The 19,657-nt window shown below is 38.6% G+C and overlaps 1 protein-coding gene and 1 pseudogene across 1 annotated transcript in view; one reads left to right on the top strand and one right to left on the bottom strand.

Annotated features, from left to right (window-relative positions):
* Positions 1–19,657, bottom strand: part of LOC101572076 (mitochondrial inner membrane protease subunit 2-like) — a 307,127-nt gene that overhangs the window by 37,807 nt on the left and 249,663 nt on the right. The window lies entirely within an intron of this gene.
* On the top strand, positions 12,499–13,007 carry LOC105743606 (annotated as a pseudogene).

Raw genomic sequence — 19,657 nt, 5'->3', positions numbered from 1 at the left:
AGAAGGAGGAGGAGGAGAAAGAGAAGGAGGAGAAGAAGGAGGAGGAGAAGGAGAAAGAGAAGAGGAGGAGAAGGAGGAGAAAGAGGAGGAGGAGAAGAAGGAGAAAGAGGAGGAGGAGAAGAAGGAGGAGAAGGAGGAGGAGGAGGAGAAAGAGAAGGAGGAGGAGAAGGAGAAGGACTAGGAGGAGGAGAAGGAGGAAAAGGAGGAGGAGGAAGAGGAGGAGACAGAGATGGAAAAGGATATGGAGATGGAAACTGAGATGGAGATGGAGATGGAGACTGAGATCGAAACAGAGGATAAAAAACCTAAAGAGATTTCTCTAACACACTATGGATAGAGACTTCTCAATTCATAGTGACTAACTGTAAACACTGCAAGGAAAACAAGAGTCAAAACTAACTCTGAGGTCTCTAATATAATATGATTTATACCTTTGCTTTACTTCCATAAGGAGGAAAGAATAAGAAAATACTGAGACATATCTAGCTAAGGGGATGCATCTTGAGGCCACACTCAAGTGAAATAAATTGGATACGTGTCTGAATACTGTATTATCTCTGGTGTGAGAAATCAAAAAGCTTAATGGAGTAAAATTTATAATAGTTATTGTGAAATATGAATAAAATATTCAAATAGGAAGGGGAACTAGGGAGAGAAGACAGGGAAAGGAAGCAAAGGAAAAGAAAAAAGTAAAGAAACAAGGAAAAATGAAAATAAAGCTATTGTAAATAAGGAGGGTAAAAGGGGTTGGAGGGGAAAGAAATGGGGAAAAAATCAAGTTATATCATGTACAGATATGATTTCCTATAATGAATGTGATCCTTAAGTATATTTAAAATGTACTAGTATTAGGGCCAGCCAAATAGCTCATTGGATTAGGGCCAGGGGTTCAATCGCTGGGCCTGCAGTGCTGGCCCCAGCCCTGGGGCAAGCTGAGATGGCTGGAGACTGGATATGGTGGTGTATGCCTGTAATCCCAGCTCCTGGGAGGCTGTAATCAGGTGGATCACTACAAGTCTGATCTAGTAGTGAGACCCTGAACACAAACACCCTGCAGACCCTTCCCTGAAAATACAAAAAGTAAGATGTACCAGTATAAGAAGAAGAAGAAGAAGAAGAAGAAGAAGAAGAAGAAGAAGAAGAAGAAGAAGAAGAAGAAGAAGCAGCAGCAGCACAAATATTGGTCTGTGCACACTGAAATAAACAAATGTGGAAGCCTCCAGCTCTAAGTGCCTGGACCTGGGGGGCCCACTGCCTGAGGGATGTTGTATCCTGTACAATCCGTACATAACCAATTCCAATCTCCTTCTCCTGGTACATAAGCAATGACATGGCTCCAAAAATTAAGGTGGGATGTGAAACAAAACCAGAAGTGCACATAGGTAAATATTATACTGGGTATGGAGAAAAGAGCAAGGAGGCTAGAAATACAGTGTACGACTTGTTGCAAATCAGCCTCATGTGCCACCAACACAGGACAAACCTCAGGTGCCTTGTAAGCATGGATGAGTCAGTGCAGGAACAAATGTAGAGGTAAAAACTATACTCCTATAATTTTAAGACTAAGTATTTGAAGGTCATAAGAAGTAAAACTTTCTTTTACTAATTTTAATGAATCATGTAATAATTAACCAAGCATATCATAGATAAATGATTGGAATGTTTTCTAAAATACGCATTTAAGGAGCTAGTGAGCTAGCTCAATGGGCTAAAGTACCTGCTTAGGCAAGCTTAGGCAAGCATAGGAACCACAGTTCAATCCCCAGCACCACATGCTGCACCAGCTCCTGCCCCCAGGACTGGCTGAGCCGGCCAGAGTTCAGGTATAGTGGCTCAGGCTTGTAATCCCAGCACTGGAGAGGCTGAAAGCAGGAGTCACCATGACTCCAAGCTGCAAAGTGAGACTCTGTAACAACCAAATACAAAAAAAAAAAAAAAAAAAGAAAATATACACTTTTAAAAAAACATTGTTTTTCACAAATGAAGCAATTGTATTCTGAAAAAGAAAAAAAAATTCAACACATTATTAAAATCCAAAAAGTAGGGCTGGCCAAATGACTCAGCAGATTAAAGGGCTTGCAAGCAAGCGCAAGGGTGGGGATTTGATTCCTGGGCCTGCAGTGCCGGCCCCGCCCCCAGGGCAAGCTGAGATGGCAACTGAGACTGGGCATGGTGGCGTGTGCATGCTTGTAATCCCAGCACTTGTGAGGCTGTAAACAGGCGGATCAAGACAAGTCTGATCTAGTAGTTAGACTCTGAAGACCCTGCAGGCCTTTCCCTAAAATACAGAAAAATAAAAATAAATAAATAAATAAAATACAAAAGTTACTTCTTAAAATTATCCTAATAGTCACCTCATTCCCACTTGCAGAGCAAGAGAAGGTTCTTCTGAATCTGGAATGTTTATAAAATGACATTCTTTTCTGTTTCATTAGAATATCAGATGCTTTATTCTGCCTTAAATCTCTGAGCACACAATCAAGGAAGAAGAATGTGGCTTGCATCATCAGATGGTGTTGGCCTCTGCTCTTTGGAGAAAACAGTCTCACAGGAGAAGAAGATGTGGGTTCCGCCCAAGTCACAATGAGGGTTTGTCACACGCGCTATCCTGTGGTTTTGAACTACAGCAGTCTTTTATGTTGTTACACTGTAAATCACCACCCACTATTTATGGCATTTTTGCCCTTCTAGCCAAAATATCAAGTAAATCAAATTGGAGATGAAATATTTTGGGCTTTAACCAGTCTAACATGTTCTTGCTCCTGGCAGCTGTAAAATGCAAGAGTTATTTTATATCTCAGTGTTTGAAGTCGAAAAAACACAATTGTGGGTGACCTGATGCGCTACAACTAAAATCCTGGAAATCTCATAATGGCTGGGAAATTGGCTGGAGTGGGGGCTTCACCGGAGATGGTTGTTACTGGATGAAACGCACGGGAGAATCACAGTAAGAGACCATTAACTACAAAGCCCAAAGCAAGAGACCATGAACACAAAATTTTAAGAGATACTTATAGTGAAAATAAGGTGTGGCCGTTAGCCGGATGAGAAAACGCAGATACATTCTGCTGGATTCTACAAAGTCAGCTACTGGTAAATAGTCGGAGCCCCAGTTGAGCGTAGTAATTACTCTAACAAAACATTTATGTAGAAAGCAATCACTCTTCCTCAAGACCCTTGTAACAATTAGCAAAAGAAATAAAAGAGGACTAAAGGGATGAGCTAAAACAAGGATATGAGCCAGAAAGGAAGTGCTTGCTACCTCAGGGGATTACTGTCATAATTATTTGAGGTTCAGAAGTTAAAATGGTTGCTGCAGTATTATCACCAAATAATTTAATGAAACCACACAGGACATTCCATGCACACACAACCATTTCAGGTTTGGAAGCTAAGAAGTAATGAGGTTTTTTGCAGCGCCCCTACTTGCTGAGGAGTGAGCTACTGCCTGGAACCCTTCTGTTCTTGCATTAGGTGTCTCACATAATAGCAGTGCAGCCCTCAGAGACTAGCGATTTACAAAGTGGTTCTGAAGTCTGAAGGGAATTGTCTTTAGTGGTTACGAATATGCCTTTAAAACACAAATGAATGTGGTGGATTCTTGCCAAACTGCTTTTCCAGAATAGGTGGAATTCTAAAGTGAATTTTCATCCTTGGGTACACCTAATTTTCTTTCTTGAGTCTGCAATGATTGCATTATAGTGCCAAGTGAGCTTGGGATGACTTAGTTTTTGTTTTGTTTTGTTTTTCCCTTGGGACAGAGTTTCACTGTGTGGTTCAGACCAGCCTTGAATTCACTGTGTTCATTCAAGCTGGCCTTGAACTCATGGTGATCTTCCTACCTCAGCCTCCTGAGGGCTGGGATTGTAGTCATGCACTACCAGGCCTGGTGGCACCTCCTTCTTCCTCTTAGCCTCTCCTGATCCTCACCCTGCTACCGTGGAGATTAATAGATAGTGCGTGAACATAATGCGTTTACTGTACAGAACTAGCTTCAGGAAGAGTTCTCTTGCTTCCTCTCCAAGGGAACTGCCACCCCTTCCTGTAAGGAATCTCATGGAGAGAGAGACTGGTGTACTGATCACGTGCACAGACTCAGGCACTCCACAGTCACGAACAGACGCCATCTCGCCATGTGTTTCTCTGTATCTGACCTTGGGAAACTTTATGCCTCCCTAAATTTCATCCTGCTCAAGGATTTGCAAGAGCCAAATAAAACAATGTTAGTGGAATGCCTGGGCAGTATCTGTGAAGTTGAAAGAATTCCAATATGGCGAGGCATTTTTAATATCACCACTATTATTACTACCACTGGTCATTGCATTGTCTCTTACAAACAGTTTATCCATTAAAAAAAATCTAAGCTCATAACCGTAGAAAGTAATAAGAAATAAAGATTGACTAATGAGTAAATCCTATAGGCACTTATATTCTAATGCAAGCTTTGAAGATTTCCTTTGAGGACTTATAAGACCCTAAACTACACTATTTTGAGAGGTGCTAATTGGCAGAAAATAATTTTTTCTGATAAATCAAAACACACCAAATGTGATTTGATTACATACAGAGCATTTTATTTGCTTCTATTGCCTGAGAGTTATCTGTATGACCATCAATTTTCATTTCATTAGCAAAGAATGGAAATCTTTGCTATTAAAGACTTTTGATAACAATTTATTTGTAATTTAACAAGAACCGATTGAGGGCTGGGAAGAGAGCTCAGCAGTCTGAGGGCCTTCCTGGCAAGCACAAGGTCCCAAGTTCAATCCCCAGTACCACATGCTATGCTGGCCCTGGAACTTTGGGTGTGCGCGCCAGCTACCAAATCTGGGTGTGGTGGCACACACATGTAATTCCAGAGCTGGGGAGGCTGAGAAAGCAGAATCACTATGAATATGAACTGTGTAACAAGACCCTGTACCAAATAAATAAATTTAAAACAATTAAAAGTAAAAAAGAATTGAATCATGATCATATGGCATACTTTGTTTTCATTGGTGGGGACTACATAGGAAGAAAGTGTTTCAAATACCTTACAACCCAGGGAGAGAGGAAAGAGGAGTAAGAGAACACTGTAAACCATTATAAGATAAAAAAAATTAAAGTGTTGTAATAAAGGTGAAAATCAAGGAATTGAGAGCACAGCTATGTGAAGCATTGATTTTAACTGGGTAGACTGATGAAACTTCAGAATAAGAGGACTCACTTAAACTGGCACTTAAAAGATGAATAGAATTTTGGTCCAAAGGATGCCAGGATGAATGATAAGACAAAGATAGTTTGGAATATTTGGAAACCATCCAAATAGCTAAAAGAGCAGAAGAGTGTAGGAACAGAACTGAGGGCTGCCTGGAGGGTTCTGAATAAATTTGGGCACAGAATTGAAATAATGGCAGTAAGTGCAGGGAGAGCCCTCAGAGTCCTCTTAGTAAAAGCAGAGCTAGGTAAGTGGCTCACACTTCACTAAACTAAATGCCAGGCACTCAATAATGCTGACCGTCTCATCCCATTCTCAACAATAATAATAGCTCTGTAAGACAGGAGCCATTTGTGTCTCAACAACTGAGAAATCAGGTAGAAGAAGATGAGAAATTTGCCACAACTCACACAGGTAATAAGAAAGTGACCAAGATAGGATTCCAACAGGTCTGCCACCTAGGGTCCCTCCTTTAATTCACATGCATGTTTTTCTTTTCTATGAAAACTAAATCATATAGTCCAACTTCTCCATGCACATAGTTTTTAATCTATTTCTTTCTTTTTGGTAATTTAGATGGTTGCATTACAAGCCACATGAGAAACTATATTCCAGGTTTGTTTCTGTAGTGCACTTATTAGGAGTTTGAAAAAACAATCTGGAAGCCTCAGGCAGGAGGACCACAAGTTCAAGTCCAGCCTGGTAACTTAGCAGCTTAGTGAGACCCTGTGTCACATTTAAAAAGTAAAGGGGAGACTGGGAGTGCTGGGGAAATAGTTCAGTGGCAAGGGCTTCTGCTTAATCTCTAGTACTGCAAGAAAATGAAAAGTTTAAAAGGCATACTCAGCCAGGGAGATAGCTTAGTGGTCTAAGTGCCTGCCTGGCAGGTGCAAGGACCAAGTTTGATCCCTAGAACTGCATGCCACGCGGGCCCTGCATCGTGCTGGCCGCTGAAACTAAGCATGGTGGCGCACACCTGTAAGACCAGCACTAGGGAGGCTGACACAGGAGGATCGCTATGAGTTTGAGCAATGTAGTGAGACCCTGTACCAAACAAACAAATAAATAAATCATATATATATATATATATATATATATATATATATATATAGCTCAAAACATAACATAGACTGTTATTTTTAATGAGGAAATCAAGGCCTACTCTCTGGGCATGTTGCCTGAAAGGGGGATGTATCATAACTGAGTCCCATTTTTGTATAACTACCATTTAGGACGGTTTCAGGGTATGGTTTTAGGAGGGTGGAGGAACACGGAGCAGAGGACTGCATGGGCAAAACAAGGTTCTGGAAACAAATGCTCCACCTTCTTCTCTATCACACTTCTCAAACCACAAAGATCTGGAATTTGGTATAAACCGGACACAAATATTCAAGCTTAAGTGCAGCTTGTCAAAACTCTGGTAGTTACGCACCTGTATAGCCACATTTTTCTTAATTGAAAGCTTTTCTTGTACCTAAGAGTCTATAGTGCATTTTCTATTCCCAACCACACCAAGGATAAGTTAAAAATAATCTTTTATATGTAATAAATAATGAACTGGCTACTATGCTATCTCTGAAACTCTGGTCACTGGACCTTGGATAGGGATGCCAAATTATATTACGACGGGGATTTTGAGGTATTTTTCCTTTGGGACAGAAATTATGCATGTGTATAAACATTCCCCTCCAAGCAAGGAAGAGGGCTAGAAGGCACTGTCATACCAGTTAATGGAATAAACTGCGACCAGTCTGATGCAAGTCCTGTCCCAGGCTTCTTATTCTGCAGCTGAGATACTACCTTTTCAGGCAGTAATGTGTAAACTTAACCTATGTAAATGTTAAGTTTTAATTTTTGACATTAATAGAATTTTCACTGACAGAGGAATGCAAGGTGCTTAATGCAGAGTAACTAATTCTTTAGGCTTTATGTACTTTTTATTAGTACATGTTGTCAGTACATTTAATTATATTCATCATGGGGTGCTGGTACACACACCTAATAAATAGTAGTTGTAGTTCTTTTTTCACTTTTAGAGAGAATACAAAAAATAATAACAAAAGATTTAGAAATGATATAGAATTTCACTAAACAAGATGATAGGAATTCAACAATGGTTATTATATTGCATATTACTGTCTTCAAATTAGTTGATCAGATTACCAGATATAAACCTGTAAGATTGGTCAAAAATATAAAAAAATGAAAAAGGAGAGAGAGAAAAAATCAAACATTAACTGCTGCTTTCAAATAAATATATGTGTGTATGCATAGGATGGCTTGGGTAATTGTACTGCTGATTTCTGCTGGTCTACTGAAAGCAACTGTCATTTGAAACATTAAAGAGGACAAAGAACAGTCTATACGTCTGGCAGTGTGTCCAAACGCAGTGTTCTCTGTATCAAAGGGAAAACGTGAAGTTTTAAGAGATCAGTATTATTTCATATCTTCTGGTTGTGACCATGTATGTAGATGAATTTGAAAACAGAAGTAAGTACATGGATATGCTTTGTAGTTCTCAGATGCGATCTCATGATCTCAACACTTCAGAATAGATACTTTGGAAGTATCTATTCAATACATGTGATTTAGGTGGAAAATACAGCTCAGGAAATATTTAGCAGAAACACTTGGCCAAAAGACTTTATACATAATTTATATGAAATATAATAATAGCTAAAATATTTATACTAAATTTTGGTATCTTGTTTTGACTAATACCATGTCTAGCTGTTTTGTGTCCCTTACATAATTCAGTTTATCAATAACCCCTCAAAATGTAGAACATTTGTGCCTTTAGAAAAAGTTCTGTCTGTAAATCAAAAATATCATTTCATAACTTATGCATAGATGTCTGAAGATTTATCTATAAATATAAAACAGATTTCAAATGATCACTATGTATTTGGTTTTCAATATGGTGTTTTATCTACCTGAAATGAAATTTTGCTTCAAGTTAAAGAGAACTATTACTTAGATCTTGGTTCATGTAGAACTGTCCCAAAATAAGCTTAAGTGGAAGAAAATTAATGTACTCAATCAGTTAGAGACAAGGCCTCCCTAAGTCACTGAATTGCCCACCCTGCATCCAAATTTGCAAAATTCTTGCCTCAGACTCCCAGAGTGCTGGGATAAAAGGCTGGTGTCATGCCTGCCCATGGACTTCCTTTGTAAAGCTCCTGATTCATCCAGGGACTTCTAGAAGCGAAGTGTCTGTTGTTACATTGCTAGGAAACAGTAGGCAGAGTTGTAACTTCCCTCAGAGTAATGCTGCAGGTCTGAAGAGGAAAGCTGGAGGTGGACTCTTTCAGGTTGCTAAGGATAAAGCCACATGTCAGCCTCTTCTCTGGTGGGGGGAGCAGAACAGATATTCTGAAAATCATATTCAGGAAAAAAAATGCAATTCAATCATCCCATTTATTGTATTGTATGTGCTGTTATGAATATGGTTTGTGAACTGTTTGATAAATATACTTCATGAATATGGTTGTTAGTGCTCAGCTGTTTTTAAAAAATGATAATCAAGTTTACAAGAATTAAACTCATGTCTTTTCATCAGTATGCACCAGTCCTCTCCTCTTTACCTGAGAACCAATGTCACTAAGGGAGTCACACACCTGAGAGTGGCTTATCAAGAACTGGCAATGCTAAAACCTGCACGACCTTGACTAAAATATAAAGCATTTCCAAGTACAATTCATTTAACTCCACCATTATACCGGATGACAGGGCTGAGACCAAGGGAGTCTGAAAATGGTAAAGCTCCGCATCCCTTGGGGAAGACAGATAAAATGAGGCAGAACTTGTCTAAACAACACATTTGTTATAACTAGTCATGGTGTTTTCAAAGTCTTTGCGCTGGAAACTGCACTGATTGTGCCAAAGTTCACCTTATCTCTGCTGCTACAGAAGCATTTCACACGCAGATCAGACTTGCCCCATCTGGAATTTATACAGCAAAAATAAAAAATGATAATGTATGAAATGCTAAATTCAGGCGCAAATTTTTCATTAATTTACAGTCAGTTAGTAAAGAAATTCTTGCCCTAAATATTTTGCTTTCCTCCTTTTAAGAAGTCAGTATTTTGGTAAAATTTGATTTTTGCATCAGGCATACAAAATGAAACATATTTTCTTGGTCTCACATCCCTACGAAATATGAGACAGACAATAAGAAGAAGAAGGAGGAGAAGGAGGAGAAGGAGGAGAAGGAGGAGAAGGAGGAGAAGGGGAAGAAGGGGAAGAAGGGGAAGAAGGGGAAGAAGGGGAAGAAGGGGAAGAAGAAGAAGAAGAATAGTGAGCCAGCCAAATAGTTCAGCAGATTTTTAAAGCGCCTGCTTAGGCAGACGCAGGGGTGGAGGTTCGCTCCCCGACCTGCTGTGCCGGCCGGGCCCCTGGGGTGCGCTGAGATGGTGATTGAGACTGGGTGAGGTGGCGTGTGCTTGTAATCCTAGATCTTTGGAGGCTGAACACAGGTGGATCACTACGAGTCCAATCTATGCAGTGAGACTCTATAGACCCTGTAGACCCTTACTAAAATACAAATAATAATAATGATAATAGTAATAAAGGCCTACTTTCTCCAAGTTCTACTGTATTTGTCTTCTACATATAAAAATTTTGAAGAATATTCTTGTTTCATAATATTCCTTAAATATTAACAATTTCTCTTTTTTTAGGTTTGAAGAGTTAGATTCAACTATAAAATAAAGATGAGAAGAGAAAAATTAACATCAGCTGACCATGTCTACTTTCAGCACTATGGCCAGCAAGAAATACGGTAACATCAAAATGACTGCTGTTTAGTGGGGAAAGCAAAGATGCTCACACTAACTATGGTGCTATGAGACAAGCACGTTGGTGGAGCATCTGTGTGCTGAGACCATTCATTATATGTATCTCCTTCCAATTATGGCGACCCCAACGGGCTTCATAAAGTGCTGATATTTAAGATGAGCTTTGAAGAATGAATAAAACAGCAGTAGTAAAAATATAGCTACCGCTACTGTGGCAACTACTTCCATAGCATTTCTATGTACTAAACCCTGTTCTAACTGACTTACATATGTTAACTCATTTTAAACAAGTCTGAGAGTCAAGGGGTGTTATTCCTTTATACATATAAGGAAAATGAGGCTTATAGATATTTAATGACTTCCTCAATAATCCAGTTGGTCTAGTTCTATACTCAGGGCTCATAACCAGTGTATCAGACTGCCACTCATGGCAAGTCACCAAGGTGTGTTAATAGGCCAACTGACAGAGAGGGAAGAGCAGTGATATGTTATGAGTCATGGGATAAAGAATTCTTCACCTGTACATCACCCTTACCATCTGGATGGGTATTCAGAGTACAGAGAAATCCTTCCTTCTGGGGCCAGCAAGATAGCTCAGTGGTCTAAAGTGCCTACTCAGGCAAAGTTAGACAACCACAGGGACCATAGTTCAACCCCCGGCATCACAAGCCACAACAGACTCATCCCCAGGGTGAGCTGAGCCAGTCACACTCACACACAAAAAGAAATCCTTTATTCTTCCCATCTTATGCCTACAATCAGTTTTTCAGAGAGGAAAGGGAAGAAAATGAATGAAAAAAGGAAAAGTATGAAAATTCATTTTATACAAAAGTAATTATTATATACATAATGGAATATTAATATGCAAGTTTTGACTAGAGCATCAAAATAATAATTAACACATTCTAAAGGAAGTGTTAGACCATATGTTGAATTTCTGTAGGATTCTGTTAGAAATGAAGTTCTAGAGTTAGAAATGAAGGAGGGGAGAACTTACTTGAGAGAAGTTAATTATAAGCTGTGAATTTGACTCTGAAGGGTGAGAGGACCTGTCTGGCCTCAATCTACAGAAAGAGAGCTCAATAGAACAGACCTCCTGGATACCATCATACATGTGTGTCCCTGGCAGTTTTGTGTGTGTGTGGACTGGTGTCCAACTTATACATGAGAGAACTAAAGGCTTCGTGATTGACTAGCACCACTATGGGAGGAAGAAAATTATTGCTGAGATGGAAACCACCCAGTTCATAGAAAACATGGAAGTTTATCGTGATCAGATATTTTCTCTAGACCAAATGTGGGCATTTCACATGAAGAAATCAGAATGTGGTCTCTATACTCATGTCTAAGAAGATCATGTGAAAATAGAAAATAGATCTCAACAGAAAACACTAGAAGAACCCCTAGCTTTCTGAATCAAAATGTACATGGTTCACCCACTAAACAACTGCAGAGTGGGAAAAGTCTATGAACCAATGAAAACATTCACAAGATGGTGAGCTGTTTGCTTTATAACACTAATAACACTGAAAATGGAACCCACGGCCTTTGTATTGAGCTCTATCCACAATCCATTTGAAAAAGTTTGTTTTAAGTCAATGTCTTACTAAGTTGCTCAGTCTAGACTCAATCTTATCATCCATCCTGCCTCAGCCTCTCAGAATGCTGGGATTATGGGCAGCCACTACTACATCTGTGGGACAGCTCTAACATTCCCCAAGTGCAGAGGGCATCAATGAGTGACTAACATGATCATAATTTTCAATGGAGAACTTTCTTACTCTTCTTTTTTACTCTGTTTTCTAGTCCTCCAAACAGGGGAGTCAAACACTGATGTTAACAAATGAAGAATGAGAAGTAGAAGGTTGGATGGAAAAGAAAAATCAACTATCCCTTTCCCCACTGCACATTTCCTGCCTCTAGAAGGCCTAGATTTGAAAACCAGAAGAGAGATGCCTTAAGTTTAAATAAAATGTAGAGATAGGCCAGACACTTAAATTATTAAATTGAATCCATGTTCTTATACAAAGTGTACTGAAAACATATATTGAACATTTTTATTAGTCAAGTTTGTCAAGGCTGAGACACAACTCCTACCACCCACCACGTAAGGACAGGAGATTTAATTTGGCTCAGGGCTGCATGGGGTTCTGTCCCTGATCAGCTGGCTCCAAGGCAGGAACATCATGGTGCAAAGTCACTTAGTTCATGGCAGCTGGACAGCAGAGCAAGGGAACAGTGCCAGAGAGCAGGGAGTAAGGGTCCAGAGATGCAGGACCTAAGGTCATCCAGGACCCACCCAGAAGCTAATATCCCAAGCTTCTCCCAAACCAAGAAAGTTGGCACAATAAAGCTGAATGACCACAGCAACCATAACCTGAAAGTTCAAATTCTGAAACACTCCTAAATCCAAGCTTCTGTAGGTATTAAATGACACCAATTTGGTCTCAGGTGGCAAGTCTCAGTCAAAATGAAGGCATACAAAAAATACTGTGTAACAGCACTATGGCAGACAAAGAGAAAAAGGAGAGCATCTTGGACCTGTCCAAGTTTACACTGACAAGATGATCTGGGTGAAATTCCAGGGGAACTGCGAAGCCAGTGGAATCCTGTTAGAGCTGTCCCACAGATGTAGTAGTGGCTGCCCATAATCCCAGCATTCTGAGAGGCTGAGGCAGGACGGATGATAAGATTGAGTCTAGACTGAGCAACTTAGTAAGACACTGACTTAAAACAAACTTTTTCAAATGGATTGTGGATAGAGCTCAATACAAAGGCCGTGGGTTCCATTTTCAGTGTTATTAGTGTTATAAAGCAAACAGCTCACCTACTGCTGAACATTGTGCTGGACGGACCATCGAGTACATGCGAGACCCAGACAACCAGTACAAGCTGACAGAGGACATGTGGCAGCTGGGGCTCGTGGTATGCTGCAGCAGATAAGTGGTGCTTGTCTGCCCTCAGGCGGCATGGAAGCCACCCCCAACCCCTTCATCTAGCAGCAGGATGCCTAGCAGTGTCCCTGACCCCTGCCTTTTTGTATAGGTTCCAGTTTTGTTTTCTTAATAAAACTGCAAACCCAGAAAAAAAAAATACAGTGTAAAACTACAACCAGGCTATGTGTATTAGGTATATACAAAGCAAATTATTTTACATTTAGCTTTGGATATGATCCTCAAGATATCTCATTACTTCAGTTTTTTTTTTTTTTTAATCCCGAATTTGAGACATCTGGATCTAAGCATTTCATATAATATTCAAGGTACATTATCTGCAAATGCGCAAAAGAGTCAGGGGAGTTTTCTGCACTTTTATTAAGAGACAATAAAAGGAACTGCTTCCCAGGGTGGGTTTTCCTACAATTACATCTAACAAGTTGTGCTTGAGCAATACAATGGCCATGCAGGGAATGTTCTGCATAGGCCATCTGCACACATTCAACTCGGGTGACTTCTGCTCACACCGTGAAAGGCAGCACAGGAGCTTCACAGCCTGGTCTCTAAAGCTAATTTGCCTAAGAATACCTAAGGTTCTTCATCTGCAATCAAGGATACTATCAGTATATACTTCACAGTATTGTTGGGAAGATGAAATGCAGTAATACACAAAAGGATTTGGTTGAATGCTTAGTCTCTAGTGTTAGCTGTCTGATTAATGGCATTGTTAACAATATGATTAATAAGGGCCAGCCAGATAGCTCAGTGGATTAAAGCGCCTGCTTAGGCAGACACAGGGGCTGGGGTTTGATCCCCAGCATGCTGTGCCAGCCCCACTCCTGGGGCACACTGAGACATGGATTAAGACTGGGTGTGGTGGCGCGCATTTATAATCCCAGCACTTGGGAAGCTGAAAACAGGAGGATCACTACGAGTCTGATGTGTGTAGACTGTAGACTATACTAAATACAAAAAAAAAAAAAAACAATATAATTAATAATATTAAAAGGCCTATTTAATTAATTCCAAACATCCAGGGTAAGAAGCTCAACACTGTTACATTTTATTCAACCACCTCTGATTATTTTCAAACAAACAAACTCATATACCAAGCCCAATCACAATCAATAGATAGTAAAAATATCACCACACCTCTACCACAACAGAGTAACACCTGCTTATTAAGTGCCTGTGGCTCTGTACTCCAGGTTTGGATATATCATCTCTTTTATTCCTTCCAGTAACCTATGAGGCATCTACTATTATTATTTCCATTTTGCTGATACAAAGATAGAGCTTAAGAAAGTCTTTGCTGTAGTCCTTGGCATTGGTAATAAAACTTGCAGGTTGGGAATCCAGGATAGTCACTGTCAACACTTTTTTCATCTTGTAATAATTAAAATTATTATGCATTCTGAGAGACAAATGTTTACTATAGTGCATGTCATAGGTCTCAGGTATTGCTAAGTTTCATTAGTAACTCAAAGCAATGTATCTTTTATAATGAGCCTTCTTTTATAAGTCATATCTTTTTGGTGTTTGGGGACCACACTTAAAAAATTAGATAAAATTCAAACACATCAGTTTTTAATTTTAAGGAAAAGACTTTCATGTTAGAGCACACATTAAACCAAATTATAATTAAACACATAGGACAGTGGTTAGGTTCACTGTTTAATGGGTGTGAATAGAGAGAGGTAGCAATTTAAATAAATTTAGAGCACCATTTCCAATCAGGTGAACTTCTCTGAGGAGTTTTCTTTTATTGTATATCTTCATTTAACTTTTCTTTTAGCATCAGGTTCCTGCTTTGCTTTTTTTTTTTTTTTTTTTTTTTTTTTGCAGAACCAGGGATTGAACTCAGGCCCTTGTGCTTGCCAGGGAAGCACTTATTCCACTGAGCCATCTCCCCAGCCCCTTGAGGTTCCTGCTATCTAATATGGAATTTGTCACTGGAACTAAAATAAGCCATATATACATATATAAAAATGACTCTATAATTTATAAAAAGGCTATGAAATTAGTGCTTATTATGTTTTTGATAGTCTTATATTTTAATATACTGAATATCACAATGTTCAATCTGTAATGCTAAATAAAAATAGAGTTGAGTTCCTTATTAACAGCAAGCACACATCTGACATCCAGAAATGAGGTGAATGGAGACCTTGCATGTCTAGCAGTGCAACAGTGAGCTCTGGAGACAGCCTTTGTTGTTTGAGGGCACCCAGAGAAAGAGGTGGAGAGATACATTCCCTATACAATGGCCCAAGGTCCAAAATTCAAGCTAATTATTTCTGTAGTTTTTCCACTAAGCATATCACCAAATATATAAATGCAACCATGAAGGATGACATTTTAAACATTCCTTGCAATAATTTGGCAAAGAATTAATGACGTGTTCAAATTTTGAAATATTCAAATTATGAATATAAGGCCATGAAATATTATTATTGACTTCTAAATGAAATAGATAAGCCAACACATGTATGATGAAAATAATATATATGTTTGAACTAAAAAATTGTGTATATATCACTTTTTAATTTATAAAAGAAGTATAGATGGCAATAAATAAAGGAAAACATATACATATATACATTTTTCCATAATTCCATTTCAGTCCATAATTATTAAGCATCTACTAGATACTGGCAAAAAAATGTTCCCTTTGTGGGATTTTTCAACAAGGTAAGGTCAGAAGTGACTAACAGCTAGGAAACGGCATCTTATCTCCTAGGGTAATCCTGAAGGTTTATAAGCTGCTGACAGAAAGACTGTTCAGGAGAATTCTCTGCATAAAGTGTTGCAGAAGATGAGATGGGCAAAGGGACACTACTGGGACATGAGGGCTGCTAGAGTTCAAGAGAATAAATCATTTAGCAACAGGAGTAGAAAAAAAATGGGGAGAGTGAAAGCCTAAAAGGTAGGTGGGTTTCATAGAAGTGCTTATGAACAACGGTTCCTGGGGTAATAACGCTAAATAAGAACATTCCCTTGTGTACGAAATATATTATTTCTCTACTGATTGTTATTAATAATAGCAAATTATTTCTAAAGAAGCTTCAAAATTTAATCAAAAAAGGAAAATTCAATGACTAAAACAAGCTACTCTACATCTTTTTCCAAGTACAAAATAAAGAGATCTTTGGAGCTGCTGTCCCTGGTTTTGGAGATGTGTATTAAAACTAGAGGCCTTCAACCACAGCTGGCACTGACTTTGCTTGTTCTGAGAAGGAAAGGACATAGACAGCAAGAGGATTGCTCCTTTGAGCTTATGCTAGTCTAGTTTTATAAGGAATTTTGTACCTGAATAGCAGCAGAAAGTCATGGAAAACTTTATGTTCTCCAAGCAAAAAATAACTGACTTTAGAAAAATGTCAACAATCTCACTTTACTGATATCAATTTCCTGCGCTCAGCATAAGCTACTAGCTACTCCTTGTCAAGTGCCCAGGTATCTGGTATAAATGGCCAAATGGAAAGGGTGAAGGCTACAGACCAGTGAGTTTTCAGTTGCTCCGATATACTACAGGACAAGAAATCGTGCTTAAGATCAACAAACAGAATCATATCTAAAAAGCCTCTTCACAGCAAAATAAGCAACTCAACCAATAGGGCAGAGAGACAACTTACAGGATGGGAAAAATGTTTGTCAGCTACTCCTTGACCAAAAGATAAACATGTAGAATGGTTAAATTTAGGATTTGCCTATTACAAATTGGGCTGCTATAAACACGGGTATGTGTGTATCACTGTCTTACCAAGTCTTTAAGTCTTTGGGGAAAATTCCTACAAAGGGAATAGTTGGGAATAGATGGAATGAAATCTTTAGTTTTGCATTTTTGAGGAATCTCCATACTGATTTCCACAGTGGTCACACCAGACTTCATTCCCAGGAACAATGAAGAAGGGCTCTTTTTTCTCCTGCCAACTTACCAACATTTGTTATTGGTTGATTTCTTGATGATGGGCATTCTTTTTAGAGCAAGATGGAGTCACAGTGTTATCTACATTCACATTTCTCTAAAGTCCGAAGACATTGAACATGTTTTCATGTATTTATTAGTCATCTACTTCTCCTGAGATGCCATACTTGTAGTAGCACAATTTGTAATAGGTAAATACTGGAAACAGCCCATGTGCTCATAAACAGATGGATAAAAATGTGATATTTACATAAAATGGAGTTCTACTCTGCCAGAAAGATTAACTTGAGGCATTTGTTGGTAATTATACATCTTGAGACCTTAACCTTTAGTAAAACAAATCACACACACACTGGGTTTAAATATCACGTGGTTTTTCTTATATAAGGAACCTAAACTATAAATAAAGAGTGACATAGTAGATGGATAATAGGAAGTAGGAAGATCTTTTCAAATGAGAAAGTGAACAAGAAATGAAAGGATGGAGAGGAGAGAAAAGGGGGAGAAAAATGGAATTGAAAAAAAAAATGGAAATAGTGCTTTTTCAAATGGGAAGGGGCTTGAGAGATATAGAAGCAGGGAGAGCCTGGATAGGTAGGCAATAACAAGAACAAGTAGAATTAAGATGTGTCCCCTATGTACACCAGCTCCCTGCAGTGGACACAATCATGATGCAAAGCAAACATGTCCCCAGTGGGATACTGGACAGTCACAGTTATGCTTTCTAGGGCTAATACAGCAGCCTGAAGGGCTTGCCAGTGACACATCTCCTCTGTCCTCTGTCTTAGCTGTCTACCATGAGGGTTGCTTAAGCATCAGGCACCATATCTGATGTAGGATGGAGGACGAGGAAGAGATAAGGCAGATTCTCCTTTGCAAAGTTCCCTCTAGAAGTAGTACTTAGCTACCCTGTAATTTTATTAGCCTGAATTGGGCCCCAGGGCTCTCCCTAAAACAGAGTTCCTGAGACAGAGTTCCACAGGGTGTAATACGGTCTACTCTTTGCAAAATATGCAGGTTTTTCTTTTTTAAAAATAGTATGGATTCCTAAAGAAGCAAAGAAGGAGGTGTTTTAGAAGGCAATTCTTAATCTCTACCATAAGAACATTTTTTTTTTCTTTCTGTGGTACCAGGGATTGAACTCAGGACCCTGTGCTTGACAGGCAGGTGCTTATTCTACTGAGATATCTCTCCCGCCCTTATAAGCACATTTTTGATAGATTTAAATGTATGAACACATGTTATCATTTGAAGATCTGTAGCTCCAAAATTCATGTTGAAACAATGAATCGCCTCCAGTGTTTGGGGGTAATAGGGTAAGAAGGACTGTACCTTCATGAATGAGATTAGTGCTCCTATAGAAGGGTCTTATGGAAGGGCCCTTACAAAAGGAGGGCTTCAGGGAGCCTGTTTGCCTAGGTCTGTCCTTTTGGCTCCATAAAAGCACTCATTTCTAAAAATGTAATATAGCAATGTTTCTGGAAAGTATAATGGCAATATGTACACAAAAGTCTTAAAATTATGAATGTATTATATGAATAAACTAAGAATTCTAGGGAAAGACCTCAAGTCAGTCTTTCTTTATAGCTGATTAATACTCCATTGTATAAAACTATCACATCTTATTTTATCCATTCCTTAGGTGATGGGCATTTTGGTTGCTTGCAAGATTTTCTATGACAAATTGTGCTGCTATAATCATGGGTGCACTTATATCACTGTGGTATGATGTTTTCAGTTTTTGGGAAAAATACTCAGCAGGGGCATGGTCTTGCATACCTGTATCTATTAATTTGAGCAATAGATTAGATGATAAAAATACCTAATATAAGAACCGTTGCTAATTTCTTATTCTTGTTTTGAAATTCTGCACCATATATATTCTTGTATGTTACTTTCTTTCTGTTTCTTTACAGTATATTTCTTTTTACTCTTTAACAAATTTTTAAGTGTTTTTTTTTAATGTATTCAGTACAGGGTGTACAGGGTCTCACTATACAGATCAGACTCATAGTCATCCTCCTCTTTTCAGCCTACCAAGCTCTGGGATTACAGGTGAAAGCCACTATGCCCAGTCTAATAACAGTTTTTTTCCTGCATTTTTAGGAAAGGGCTGACAGGGTGTTCATGGTTTTACTACAAGACTGGACTTGTAAAGATTCTCCCTAATAACAATTTTTTAAAAAAAAGAATTCTAAGGAAAGAATCTGAGATGTTCATGAAAATTAGTGAGTAAAAATGTTAATTACCAATGTTATAACAACAAAATTTAATAATTAGAAACAATTCATGTACATATAAATGTATGAAAACATTGTAATATGGTTACACAGTACACATTATGTAACCATTAAAAAATTCTATTTTTCCCCATGATTTTATTCAGAAATAGCAATATGAGGTAGTATCAAATCAAATTGGTTCAAAAACTATATAGAATAGTAGTGGTGAGAGAGGACATCCTTGTCTTGTACCAGATCTAAGAGTAAAAGATTTCAGTTTTTTCCCATTTAGGACTTTGTTAGCCATTGGGTTTTCATAAATGGCTTTTACCAGATGAAGTAGAGGCCAACTATTCCAATTTTAAGTACGACTTTGAACATGAATGAGTGTTGGACTTTGTCAAAAGCCTTTTCTGCATCAATGGAGATGATCATGTGGTTTTTAGTTTTCACTCTATTGATATAGTGTATTGCATTTTTAGATTTTTGAATATTGAACCATCCTTGCATCCCTGGGATGAATCCTACCTTGTCATGGTGTGTGATCTTCTTGATGCTGTATTCTATCTGGTAGTATT

This window comes from Octodon degus, unplaced genomic scaffold, assembly GCF_000260255.1.
Source record: "Octodon degus isolate 3935 unplaced genomic scaffold, OctDeg1.0 scaffold00139, whole genome shotgun sequence".
In the NCBI taxonomy this organism is placed as follows: domain Eukaryota; kingdom Metazoa; phylum Chordata; class Mammalia; order Rodentia; family Octodontidae; genus Octodon; species Octodon degus.
This window is presented reverse-complemented; position numbering and strand designations above follow the sequence as displayed.